The sequence below is a fragment of the Ruditapes philippinarum genome, unplaced genomic scaffold, assembly GCF_026571515.1.
Source record: "Ruditapes philippinarum isolate M1 unplaced genomic scaffold, ASM2657151v2 ctg11734_1_1_1_1, whole genome shotgun sequence".
Classification (NCBI taxonomy): Eukaryota; Metazoa; Mollusca; class Bivalvia; order Venerida; family Veneridae; genus Ruditapes; species Ruditapes philippinarum.
Window position 1 is genome coordinate 17146 of NW_026857036.1, and position 15273 is coordinate 32418.

A 15273-nucleotide genomic window follows, 5' to 3' on the forward strand; every position below is an offset into this window, starting at 1 on the left:
ACAATGATTTAATTAAGATAAAAGCTTGAGTGTTTTAATTTAAAATTTTTAACACGATGTTCAATATATCAGCAGCAAATGTTGAAGTTTTGGGTGTTCTATTGTTTACACTGTAAATGATTAAAGCTGGTAAAAGAGGTCAGGCATTGCGCTCTTGACGTCTAAAATTTCCAACGTCAATGTTCTTGAAATAAACATTAAAATATTACCTTTTACAAAAGTTGAAATAAACTTCATTACTTAATGATAGAAGAAACCTGTATTTATTTTTGATAACAAAGTGACTGATAAATCATCAACAACTGAACAAAGAAAACAACTAAATCAGGCATTTATGGTGCCGTCCGGATTTGGTGGTCCCCAACCAATATGTAGGACATGTTCCAATATTTGTCTCTTGTATAACCACGTACGCACGCAAATAAAAAGATGTGAACAGTACAGTCCATCAACTTTTTGAACATCTCTCATATAAATACATGCTAAAGTTTATTGAATTGAGTAACAACATGAGCTAGGTAGACCATGGTGACCATTTTCTTTTGCATGTAGTTTTTGTCAAAAACTTAATATTAATTTTTTCTAAAATTTGTAAGAATATACTGAAGATATTTCAATTTATGGTTTATTTTTGCATATGACAGATTTAACTGTATTATTAACATTTGCTGCAAAAGTCTGATTTATTTTGGATCATCCCTCTAAGAGAAAATTCAACTTAATGATACAAAGTAAAAAATGCTTAAATTTATCTTTCCCTTGGTTTTTTTGTTGGAGTTTTTCCCGGAGAACCCCGGTTTTCCTTTCTTTTTGTTACCAGCAACCTTTAAAAAAAAAAGTTCATTACATTTTTCTTTGGGAAAAATTTAAAAAGAATAAAATTTTGTTTATTAATTGAGTAAAATTATCTAAAGGAACCCACTGGGGGGTTTTTTTTAAAAAGAGGGTTTTAAAAATTTTTTTAACATTTTGTGTACAATTTAAAGCAGTGTTAAACCGTCGTAATCATGAAAACCAATTTGAAATTTAAAAATTTATAATTTCAGATTTTAAAAGGAAACTACAAATCAAGAATCTTTAAAGGGGTGCATGTAATGTTTTCAATTTTGGGATTATATGTGAAATTTTTTAATTCTTGGGCCCAAAGAGCTTTTTTAAGACAGCTGATAGTGTTATTTATGACAGTGAATAAAACTGCATATACAAAACATTAACATGCACCATATAAAGAAATCTAAAGTATTTCCCTTTCTTACTAAGCCTGAATTTAATGCCAATGGCCTAATTGTACAGTTTGAATGGTCAGTTTCTGATATTCATAATGAATCTTTTTGTTGTTTGTATTATGAATACATATTACATTTGTATTATGAATACATATTTTAATGTTCAATTAACTCTGGGTTTTTTTCCTTGTTTGTAGATAAGTTTTAAGAGGTTATATGGAGACTTCCCAGCTAAACTAGTGGAATACTACATTATAAGGGCATTAATACTATTCACTTAATTGGTAGATATGATGATGACTGAGTTTACCTATTTATAAAAAGAAATTAACTCACTTCAGGTTCTCTGGTTTCTTTCTCCAATTGTTCCTCTCACCCCAGGGACAAAAACCAAAACCCTTTAAATGCGGCAGATATGCGCTTTTCCCTTTGGGAAATGGAAACTGAAATGGATTCCCCAAAAAGGGAAAATGAAATTTTAAAGGGGGCATAAAAATTTTTCAAAAAACAGTATGTTTTTTTTTGGAAAAAATAGGTTGGGGTTTGTATTTGTTTTTCTTTTCTAATAATGTCAATATTTGTAAAGTCTGGTAATAAGGGACAGGGCTTTTGATCGGGACTGGTTTCTAAAAAAATTTGGGCGTTTAAATGTTCCCCGGGTGGTTTTTGTCCCGCTTTTTGAATACATAAAATTTTAATCAAATCTTAACCAAAATTTTTAGTGCAATTGGTTTTAAATTTTGTTTCTTTAAGGGGTTATTTTTTTTTCCATCCATTCTTTATAGTTAGCCATTGCACCTACCATTTCAGCGTTCTTTAATAATTTTAAAAGATCAGGCAAAGTCTCACAATCTGTACAGTAAAGTTTTTGTGATATTTTGCTAAAATGGGCATCTATGTCTTCATGGGTATGCCCAACAGGTAGAAATGATAGGTGGATCTGAAATACAAAATGTCACAAATGATAGGGATTAAGTATCAATTAACTCTTCTTTTTATTATTAATTTTGCAGCTTTATAAACACATTGGAGGAAGAATATGGTAGTACCTTATCTAAATAATAACTATGTTGAACAAAATACAATTTAAATTTGACAATGAATGTCAAGGTCACATCTGAATTAATTATCATATCAGTCTTGTCATAAGTGTTCTTTTGTTCAAGAATGAATAAATCTATTAATAAATAACAGAGTTATTACAATTAACACAAAACCTGTGATGGTAAAGGTCATTCAAATGACAAGGTCATTCTAAAAATATTCAAAATGTTGGTTTTCTTTTTCACAGGTGTTATTTTAATTTAACTAGAGTATAAATCAAATATGTACAATAATAACAAAATTGTGAAAACTATAATAAATTTCAATAATTTGACATTGTCAATCAATGTCCAATAATTGTCCAAGTTAAATCTTATTAAACATAATCATGTTCAATTATATCATCTTCAAATTACAATTACAATAAGAAGTATTACCAATCATGTTAGATTTAAATGAGGAGCAAAGTTAATAAAATAATGAAATTAAATTAACTCTTTAGCTCTTTAAGAGTATCTTGTATATGTTTTAATGCCATCTGGACAGTTTTTCCAACATTATATATCTTAATGAAACTTAACATTTGATTTCAGAAGAATGGTTTGAAAAATGCTCAATGCCATAACAAATGGTATGCAGAAAACCCACGATACAGTTTAACTTCAGTATGAGTTGGTAGCAATTTAACTAAAAAATATTAAGTAGTCAACATTTAGAAGTGGGTAACAAAAGGCAGAACAAAAGGAAAGGGGAATTTCTAAACCAGCCAATAGTAAACATATTCCATGTGATTATCATGTGACACTGGATCATAAATGTTCTTAAACGAAACTAATTGGAACTGTTTATTGTTAAATACAACTATGGCAATTTGAATGATAACAATTAGAGCATTTTATCACACATTTCAATATATACAAAGACTGTGTAAATAACACCAGTCACACAACTTCATCGGAAATCATCTTTGCGGCAAAAAGAAGGTGAAAAAATGTCTTCAGATCGAAGGTGTGAAAATAATCAAAATAATCGAAGGACTTTGACTTATCAATGGTAAATTGTATTAAATTTATTCTAAAGGGACCAGGAAACAACTTCGACACATTGAAAACTTTGAACCATAAAATATCCACTAAATTAAGAAATGACATATTCAGGAAAATTCAGGACAGTCATTTAACTTTGACACATCGAAAAATTGACTAATTTAAGTTTGACTTATATAAGTTCTACTGTTATTGATAACAATTATTTTATGAAAGTAAATGCTGGAACAGATTATTATTCTATGCACTTAAAAACAATCATGACTGTTTTACAGTGTTTGCAAGTAAAATGAGTGCAGACAAAATCTAAAAATACAATGCTTGCAGGCGCATCCACTTTGTGTCAATCAGAAGTCTTTGTAAAATTTAACCAAATACAAAAACACAAAATTTTGTCAACATTGTTTTTTTTTTAAATTGTCAAACTAATAACCTAAATTTACCTATACATCTCTTGTTTAGCAGCCAAAATCTGGCTATTTTATCTGCTAGACTTACTCCCCTTATGTCTGCTATGGTACCTGACCATGCAGGTAGTTTAATGAACTGTCAAATTTTAGATGAAAGAATAATAAAGTGAAAATAAATTAATTTTTAGTGCTCTGCTTTAATCTAGTAATATTCTTTAAATCATTAAATTTGTGCCAAGTTTGGTCTACACTGAGAGTTTATCTAATCATTCTTATTGTTCCAATCCTTAAAAAATATAGGCCATAATACTAAAAATCTGAAATTCTTACCTCATTAAACACTTGTTCTCGAACCAGCAACTCAAGGAATGACAATACATATCTATTTTTGTTTTCTCTCCAACAATTGTCTGCTTGAAGATATAGTATACCAGGGAGTCTGTTATTCTGTTTCAAATAGAAATAAATCAAAGAAAGTGAACTTTTTAAATGTTAAATTTGTATTTTAAGAGGGTTATAAGAATGTTTATACATTATAAGCCTTAATTTAATTCTGAACATGACAATATTTAAGCAAAATACTTTCATGTGGACTGACAACATTCAGGTTCATGTTTACATCATTACACACACAATGTTACATGTAAATCACATGTACACAGTCACATAATTAAATTAGTATACAGTTATTTCATATGTAATTTGGGAACAGTCAAACTGTTGGCTCGAGGTGGAGGGGGAAGTGTTTTGAAATGTTGCCCAAGGCCGTAGGCCGAGGGCAACAGTTCAAAACACTATCCCGACACCGAGGGACAACTGTTTGACTGTTCCCAAAATCACATATGAAATAACTGTTTTATTACCGGATCAATTACTGTTTTAACAGTACTTGCAGAAGAAAAAAGGAATAAGAAAATAGTTTTGCACATATGTTCATAATAACACTTAATACTTTATGTCACGTCACGTCTGGTTCATGATCAAGATCGATGGACGCTTCAAGTGGGATCCTCTATGACGTCAATGACGTCAGAACACGCGAGGGAAACAGTCGAAACTATTGACCGGTCAACAGTTTGTGAACGTTTACGTTTTTAGAATTTCAGAAAATAGTAAAAAATACCAAATTACATTTATATAAGGTATCAGGTAATAAAATAAATTGTCACATGATTGTACAGGTTTTAAACACATTGAAAAGGAACTTTGAAAGCTAAATGGGTCATCTATCACCAGAAAATGTATTTATTGTGGTTATTTTGAAAAAGAATAAAGAGATCGAAAATGACATTGTATAAACGTTGATGTTGGTGTGCACTGAGTACACATATGTAACATAATTTATATCCAAATAAATTTTGAAATCATTGAAATATTTCATGTATATTTTGCACAGACACACACATAAATTGTCTTAACCATTCAGTAACTAGTTAATCTTTAATGATAAAACTAATGAATGTAAAGACATGTCAGTTTTGTAACAATGTTGTTTTACTTACGTTTTCTTTGGCTGTATGAATGAGCTCTTTAAGTAGGATATTGATTACAAGGTTTGGATCATGAGGGTATTCGCCAAAGTCTATATATCCACGAAAACCACCATGGCCATGATTTAATACACCAGTAATGTGTGTCTTTAATAAATCAGCAGGGTTGAGATTCTGGAACATCATAAACCAAATGAATTTAATAAATGCCACATTAATAACCATCAACGTTTTCATGAAATCGCTAAATTGCAATAAGTTTTATTAACTTCAATAATAAAGATCAACAAAATCAGTTCACACAAATCTAATTTCTAAATACAATATATCCATCTTAAATGGTTTCAAAGACTTAATTAATATAGAATACATATATTTTCATAAAACTTAATCAAAATCAATATTTTCACAAGTTGAATCACAATGGTAACTTAACTATCTTTAGCAACTTTTAACCAATTTAATGTTTCTTATACTATATATTTTAAATGTTTCCATATATTTCAAGTTTTTGTCTGCCATTATCAATTTTGCTTTTGCTATTATCTAATATCACTTTTGTAGGTGAGTTGATTAATGGGCCTTTTCATTATTTTCTATAAAAGATTATTTGTTACAAAACAAAACCGATACACTATGTATCTTTAAATCAGGAGCTAATTATAAAGCCATTTTCCACATCAGTTATGAGTAATTTAACAAAGATGCTGAAGAAGAAAGTTAGTGCTCGCCAATTTTTTTTTTGAAGCCAATCACCGACGAGGATTTCAAATTTCAGGTTTCAAATCTTAATAGAACAGATTTTATATAAACTGGACGTTTTATATTATAAAACGCAAGTGGGCGGAGCTAAGTTTCGAAGAGCGCTAACATGCAATATACGCATGTGCAGAGATCTTGAAGTTTACTCCTAAAACTAATCAATATTTATGCATCATGTTTTTCCGTACACGCACATGTATATCGTCACTACGGCATAGAATTAAAAAAAGAGGTTCATTGAAATGAAAACAGGCAAAATAACAGTAAAAATGTTTTATTACTTACGGAACCAGTATCATTTTATAATTGGGATATGGTAAATGATTATATATTTGTGATTCAGCGTTTCAATGAAATGCTATTTACATGATTTATTGGGCATTAAAAGGTACTAGTAATTATGTTAAAATAGCACGTGTAACACGTTCAGTAATGAAATTTTTAATTTTTTCTTTTTAGTGTTATAAAAGTTACTGGTCTGAGGCTTAGGTTTCTCGTCTATTACCAACTGCTGGCTAGGAATTTGCATTAGTTGCGTAAGTGTCAAAGAATTGTTCTCAAATTCGAAATCTTCATTGAAGAATTGAAGCAGTTCTTGGTCGAGGAGATCGAAATCACCGCTATCATTTTGCGCCTCCACATTATCTGATTTACCTAGACAGAATGCGGGAATTAGCTATGCAAAACATGTGACCCAAAAATGTGCACCACTACTGTCTTCCAAATATGGTTATTCACATTTAGGCTACCATGTGAAGTCACGCAGTGTGTTGGGCGGAAAACAATTGGGCAGAGCACTAAGCTGGTTAGAGTGCATATTGGATGTTCTTCGTAAATAAGAAAGCTACAGTCGCTTGCAAGCTCCGCTCCTTTTTAGCTTTCTTTAATTTACGAAGAACACCCAATATGCACTCTAACCTATACTTGTAGTTTTTCTGTTTTAAAAAGATAACAAAATGTATGTGGCTTTTACCTTTGGCTTTCTTCAGGTGAAATGTGGTAGATTGGTTTTTCCTGTTTACAAAACAAAAAGTATCATCATTGTATTTACAGTGTTGTTAAATAGCAAACTGTGAAAACGTTGTTCGCTCACAAATGAACATTCTTTTTCAGAAAATCACGGAATTAGTATAATATCATCAGTAATCATCAAATTAATGCATGATGGAATTATGATTAAAAATTTGTATTTCCAAAATCACAACAACCTTGTGCAGGTCAATTTTCTGAAATGAAAGTTTTACCTAAGTGTTTTAATTAAATGAAAGATACATTCTTTATAATTTATAATCGCAAAATTGACATCAGTTATTACTTACTTTAACTTGTTTTAAGTAACTTGAAAGTTTTTAGAGTGTTTCAACATTGCTATTCACTGTCAATTCTTGAAGTATTACTTTTACTTATACATATATATCTACTACATGTTTGATAAGTTTTAATTGTAAAATGATATTTTAAAGTAGCAATACAGACTTGTTTATCACATTAGTTTTATCAACACTTATGACCCTGTTTGGCATAATCACTCTAGTTACAAATGTTAGATAAATACTGCAGTGAAAGATAGAAAACATTAAGAATATAAATAAATAAAATACTTTAAAAAGTCATTCTTACCCTGATCCATTCCATCAATTATTACTGACATGAATTTGGAAGGATTGCTTATTGCTGATTCTCTCTTGCTGTAGTAATATTTGCGTTCAAGCCTGAAAATTAATACAGAGATGGTTTAGGGATTCTTATTTTCTCTATTTTAAGCAGGAATATGCATGTCTTTGGGTTTAAATGTTTCATGGTTAAATCTAGGCAACATCACATATATAATTTTATGAGAAACTTTTCAGTCTTCCCTATTCTTCACAATTACATTATCAATTGTCACATGTTACATCAGAAGTGGAAGTTAAGTCCCATGTTGTTTGCTATACATTGAAAGCATAAATTTATGCAACATTATGAAGCACAAAGGATACAATAGCAAGACAGTAAACTATCTACGTTTATTGTTTTCTGTGCTTTAATCATTCCTATCAATACAATACAATACAATATCTTTATTGCTTCATATAGGCCACCAGCCCAAAACAAAAGATAGTTTACAAATGTACAAAACCGTGTAAAAGTATTAGGGTAATAGTACAAAATTTAATATTTATTATATGTTATTTACTGCATTATTTCACTGCATTATTATACTGCTAAACTTATCTTCAGAATGTTTCATACCTTATCTAATATTTAATATGTTCAAGTTAAGTTTCAATATTATTATGTGTAATTGTGGTTTAGAATATTGAGAGTCTACGAGATTTATTGTCAAATAAGTCAAATCCCTTTAGTAATACATAAGATCAGCAGCCGGATAACTTAGCATAACAAAAGATAATCAAATTATGAATCAAATTCAAACGCGAGTATATAAACATATATATTGATTTATAATCAATATAATCTTTGACATAGGAATGAAGATCTTTCTGAATCGTCATTTTTTCCAAGCATATTAAAGAAGTCTAGTATTCCACCTTATCAATTATGGATACTCAGTTGAAAGAGAAATATTGGAACAAACTTTGCAAAACCGAATATTGGAAAATATTCGAACATGGAAAACGAATATTATAAAGAGCATCAAATTCCTTATTCCTTCCCAGCTCTGGTTTACATAATTTTGATAAAAAATTATGATATTTTGATTAAAAATTTTACAGACATTTGTATTTTGTATGTAACCCCAATATGTTACATTATTAGATTTGAAATTTATGTTACTTAGGTGAAATACATGTAAAGTGTCATTACCGAAATAAATGTCTGTATTTTATGAAAAGGACTTAAAATGTCCAGTCATTAGTTACAGAAGAAAATTATTTTGAACTTACATCTGTCTTATATTATGTGCCTCTTTTTGTTTTCTGTATTCTGCCCTTAGCTCAGCATTAAATGTTTTTGCCATCTGTCTCTCCAGCATAACACATGTAGTACATTTTGTAAAACTGTTAGTCTAAAAATAAAGTTTAAGAAAATAAACATAAAATTAAGATGAATATACTTAATATCAATGTCTCTTGACTCATACTATTGGTAATTTGTTATGGAAAAATGCTATATTATGGGTACGTGGACGTGTTCTACATATGGAAGAAAAAAATGTTACAAATCTATTCTTACATTTAAGGCAATTGTGACCTTCACCTTTGACCTAGTGAACCCAAAATCAATATACATCATCTACTAGTTATGACTAATCAGTATATGAAATATGAAGACTTTGTGATGAATTGTTTTCCAGATAATCGGCAGAAACCATTCTGACATTTAAGGCTCTTGTGACTTTGACCTAGTGACCTCAAAATCCATAATGGTCATTTACAAGATATGACCAATCAGTATGTGAAATATGAAGACTTTGTGATAATTTTTTTTTTCAAGATTATCAGCGGAAACCATTCTGAAATTTAAGGCCACTGTGACATTGACCTATAGACGGTTAGACCCCAAAATCAATAGGGGTTATCTACTAGTTATGACCTCTCAATCAGTATGTGAAATATGAAGAATTTCTGATAAATAGTTTTCAAGATAATCAGCAGAAACCATGTGGTCTAACCGACGGACAGACTGACAGAACAAAATTAGCAAAACAATATACCCCCTCTTCTTCGAAGGAAATAATAATTATAAAAAACTTTGTTGAGAAGACATTGTTGGACATCCAGGAAGCTAATATATAACGATTTTGTATCAATAAAACAAAAAAAGTCACTGATTTAAAATATTTTCAACAATCAAAAATGAATTAAGTCTTTGACTGGAGGTTGGGTAATCATTATGTATAATAAAATAAACACACTACCAATACATTAAAATACATTTACCTTTTTGGCTTTTACATGGGCAAAGTTGTCAGACCAAGTCTTATAAAACTGTGATCTGCTGACCGGATTTCTCATCTCATCTTTATAAGTATGGTAAATATCCTGAATGAAAGTCCCATATGGTAACACAATGTCTTTTTTATGAGGCATTCTCTCCCCATAAAAATTGAAATAATTCTCTAGCCATGTAATTAGTATCAGAGTGTTCTTACTCCAGTCCCTAGGTGATTTCCCAACAGTTGATACAGATTCCTCATAGAACAATTCAGCAACTCTTGTCAATGTATTTTTATTAATTCTAAAAACGTTCTGAAATGCCTTTGAGCAAACATGATGAACTTGTTTTCCAACTTTAACATTAAAATACCTAAATTTGCCATGCTTTTCTGATGTTTCAAAGTGTGACTTTAATAATGCCATTCTAGATGGCTTTGTATTTAACCAAAACTGTTCTCGAACTTGTCGAATCATGTTTATTGTCCATGAATTAATACATTTTCTTCCACATAAACACAGCGTCTTCAAAGACATTTTCATGCTTAGGTATGTAAGTGCCTTTCTTTTCAATTTCTGTCCAGAGCTGACTTCAGCTAGAAAATTAAGAAATAATCATTAGATTTAAACATGTAAAATAACTGTGGTGAAATGCAAATATAAGATTAAGGGTAACGATGAGCTCACAATTTGAGCTGGCAATAATTATTGTCAACTATTCCTATACGAATAAGTCTTTTTCAATGATGCATTTGTTTTGAGCTAAGTCTAAATGTTTAAATTACAACTATTTTGATATCTATGTTAATTCCACAATTTCTCTAGTATTAATTAGTACAGAATTTGCTAGATTTAACAAAAGAAAGTTAAATGAAAATATAACAAAATGCTCTAGTCATCTACTGTTCCGATTAAAACAAAATTGCTAACTGAAAAAAAAAACCTCTCATGGCTACTTTTATTGACTCTGAAATGGCCAGAAATGTCACAATTGACCAATCATAACATTCCATGTGTACTTGCAGACTGGCGGGGAAAGACAGGTTTTACCATAAAACAGCAGCCATCTTGACATAATGTTAATTTTCTGTTATGCTTACAAAAAATTTTCACGCAATTTTTTATGAAAACTAAACTTAATTTACTCCTAAGTTGCTGTAGTATTTAAGTTTGCTACAACTTTCCATCTCTTTCTATAGTATTCTGTTTTAGGCCTGTTTTTAAAAATTATTAATGAAAATCAAAACGTAACAAAGAATGATGCATCTATGGGTTGTTAAAGAAATAAATAATTATACAACAGCAATATAAATCATCAATAACTACCAGCTGATTGGATATCAATCTATATATTGTAAATTAGAAACTGTTTTCAATGAAAAGGACCATTAGATGGAATGTCAGTACATCATCATGTATATTAAATTATATGATTATTGTCATATTTACCCGAGATATTTGAATATTCAATGGAAATTTGTCAGTAATTATATTAGACATAACGCTTGCTGAACTAGCCTTAGTGATCAGTTATGACTCAGTTTCAATTTGAAGGTTGTAGGTTCGAATATGAATGAATGTTTTTCTTATTACATTTCTTTAATTATATCTGTGAAAATGGACTACTCAGAGAAAGTTCTAAATGTGCATACCTGAATCACCTATTGTATGACTGTACCAATTTAAGTTATGAAAATCCCATTTTAAATTTTGAATTGAATAATGTTTTACAATGATTCTGTTATTTTAAGTGTATTGGATGTAGAAACAAGAAGGTTAAAAGGTATACCTGTACTTAAATATTTGAATTTGATGTCTATATATTAGGGATGGCAACGAATACCAAAATCAATACTCGAGTACTCGCTCATTTTTCCGATCGAGTACTCGGTTACTCGGATGATTTCCAGTGATCTTCAAAGTTTAACACAATATCAACACCGTCTGCATGCTACATTCGTTTTCTATTTAAATTAATAGAATTCTGTAGATAGTAAATATGACTGCACGGGAGACAAATTAATTATAATTAAATCAACAACATAATATTTTACGTTTTGATTAATGCAATATCAAGTTTTAAACAAGTATAACAATTCATATATCTTTTTTCTTCTTGAAATAGTATAGACTGATCCGCGCCAACAAAAGTCTTACCGGGTCTACTCTAAATACTAGCTACCTTTATTCTTTACATTCATGATAGCAATCGCCCTTTGTTGTTTTCAAAGCAGTTACTTCGGCTATACAATTAAGGTAATTAAATATCATAAGAGGGCTGGATGATATAAAGCGACGCAGGTGCGCGTGCCAAACTGTTGATCGCCTCGTTAAAGTTATGATATCATTTTCGCACCTCTGCAAGGATGTTTTGATTGCATTTAACGGGTATGTATGAAGATACATGCACATCTCCGAATTTCTGAACCAATTGGATACACCAATCTTTCTAAATCGCAAAAAAATAGAAAATATATATATTTTTCCGAGTAATCGGATATCAGTTTTGTTAACCAATATTCGGACGTTCGATCGAGTACTCGGTTAACCGGTTACTCGTTGCCATCCCTACTATATATTCATGTATTAGGGGCTTAGGGCCCCCCTTTTTCTCAAATGACCCCCTTGTTTATGGGCATCCTGCAAATTCATTTTTATTTCTAGATTGAACACTGCTCACAGTATATTGAATTGGTTGGATTTTATTATTTAATTCAAAGAGTCAAATTCCTTCCAAAAATGTCAATAACAAATTTTTGACTAAAAACATGCATTCATTTCAAGCGTTTCATAATTATACACTTTATTTTTTTCATTATAGACTAATTTTCCTCCTTGAGTATTACTTACAATATATGTAGTCTTTGAAAGTTTTCTTGAAGACTGGCTCGGCTACAATGTCAGTACAGCTGGAATTAGCAGACTCTGTAGTAGACCATGCGACATTTGCAGGCAACTCTGGATTCCATATCTCACAATCACTTGACATGTCAGATTCTGATGACCATTTGCATAATGGCTCTTTTTCTTTTCCAGATGACCTGTCATCCTCTTTTCCTGAAGACCATTCACACTCATAATCGGGTACAGGTTGACAAGCAACCAAGCATGCTAAGACCTGCAAAGCATTAAAAAGGCATTTCATGTTTAGGCACCTGACCCAAAAATCAAAAAATCAAAAATTTAGTCAGTTTTACTTTGCACACAAAAACAGTGCCGCTATGATAATATGAGAGTGACATTGCATTTTTTGTGTACACAAAGGTTAACCGCTAACATTCCTTGTCTGAATAGGTATAACAAGTTTTTTAGAAGCGAACATATTACGGCCGTTCTCAGTTAGAATTTACACCCTTAGTTTTTACTTGTCGCCACCGTCTATCCTCATTATTGCAGGTTATTTGCCTGTAAGTCTATGCTGGTTTAAGAAGGTAGATGTTACCTTAAATAACACACAATAACTCGCCATTTGATCATGAATAATTGTTTAATAATATTCACCTAAAGTTACGAAAATGAGGGGTTCGTGATTGTCGCCGTCCAATTTATAAAATGTGAATGTGTATTTAGATGCTATAATTGTATTGTTTTCGTTTTGTTTGATGCCGTTTTATTTTGGACCAATTCACGATTATAAATTTGTAAATTAGATCTCAGTAACAATAACTCATAAAAAATGGTAAGGGGATAGTGTTTGTCGCCGGATAGTATGAAATGTTCGTTATCATTTTAACCATATATTGCAAGTGAAGTGTTTTTATCATTGAAACAACGTTACATGTTCTTGTTTGTATTAATATCACAATATAATACTTTCATATTACCACAATGTTCATAGTGGGCAAATTTTTGTATTATTTATGTAGAATTTATCGTTGTGACGTGGGTTGGGTTAAAATTGAAAGGTTTGTTATCTGATTTTAAGGGTTTATGAATGCAATATGTCTACTTCCAGCACATGAAATGTTCTAAGATTCGTAAAAATTAGTATATTATGCCAAAAATGAAACATTTTGTAGCTGTATAAACAACATTATTGAAACTGAAATATGCTGAGAAAAGATTCGTGATGAAAGGTTCGTGGGGTGATATATTTTACTCAATGCCACATACACTATGCTTGTTTGTTAACGACTGCAGTTAACAAACATATGTACTATGAAGTCATTTGGGTTGAAACGTTTCAATTATTTTCATAATGGTTGCGTATTTATTCGCAGCGTATGATATAAACATGATCAAGAATTCCCATCAAAATCCTTTGGCAAGAGATTTTGATACTTTTTATGACTATTAAATTTCAAGAAAATTTTCTGTTGCCTATACTGAATCACAAACGATGTTGCTTTCAAATGAAATAAGGGAATATATATTTTAATGATGTTTATCAATACCATGTCGAATTACAAACAAGGAAAGGTTCGTGACCATTAGTCACGAACCTTTCCTATGATAATTTATGAGAATAAAATAATATATCTAATCCTGTAATGTATATAATATTATTCAAGAAATATCTTGAGAAAAAGAACATCAAAAGAATGTCTGATTTTTACAAGACATTACAATAATTATTGAAAAAGATGTATTTAAAAATAAACTACGTACTCGCCTGAAAAGCTTGTTTTATATAAAAAAACATATAAACATTATATTTGTGTGATTATAAATTCAAAATATGAAGTGAATTTAAAACAATTTTATAAATGTTCTCAGAGCCTCGTTCTGGAATTTCTCCAGCATCTCGTTCTAGCAACTGGGGATTTCCCCATTTTTTACAATTTCGGGTGAAACACATTGTTCATCATTTAATTGCGTTTCGCAATAAATATTTACTGAGCTAAAATTCATCCAGATTTCCCGAGGTCTCACTGGCTTTCCCAGCTTTGACTCGCGCTTATTCTTGCACCCATTTAATCGTTCTTAATTGAGCCGACAATTTGTTCATTTCGGGCATTTCGGCCATGCACAATTTTTCGTCGAATTTGTAAATTACAAAATCCAATTGAATCCGTTACTTTTATTGATTGATCAGTGTCTTTTTGAAACAAAAAAGTATCAAATTAAAATTTCACTCCTGATGTTAATTATTTTTTTCCCAAATTAACAACTTTCCGCGTTTAATATTTATCGATTTTTTCACAGTATTATATCTAAAGAACGACCCTTTCCTAGTAATTTTTCCGTAATGACCTTGACCTTCACGTTTCCGTCCCTCATGTAAAATCTAAGTCACTGGTAGTTACATAAAATCTTAAACAAGTCGCGATTAATTTAGCCAATTATATAAAGATAAATAATTATGATGAGGGAAACATGATAAAATAAATATTTAACACAATGAAAAGATATGGCTGAACCCAAGGACACACCTTTAAAGGTTATGAAGCCAAGAGAAACAAGATTTTGCGGAGGTC

The 15273-nt window shown here is 30.5% G+C and overlaps 1 pseudogene; it reads right to left on the reverse strand.

The window, feature by feature from the left end:
- Nucleotides 1–1974: 1974 nt before the first annotated feature.
- LOC132748603 (uncharacterized) lies at nucleotides 1975–14226 on the reverse strand (annotated as a pseudogene).
- Nucleotides 14227–15273: the final 1047 nt, after the last annotated feature.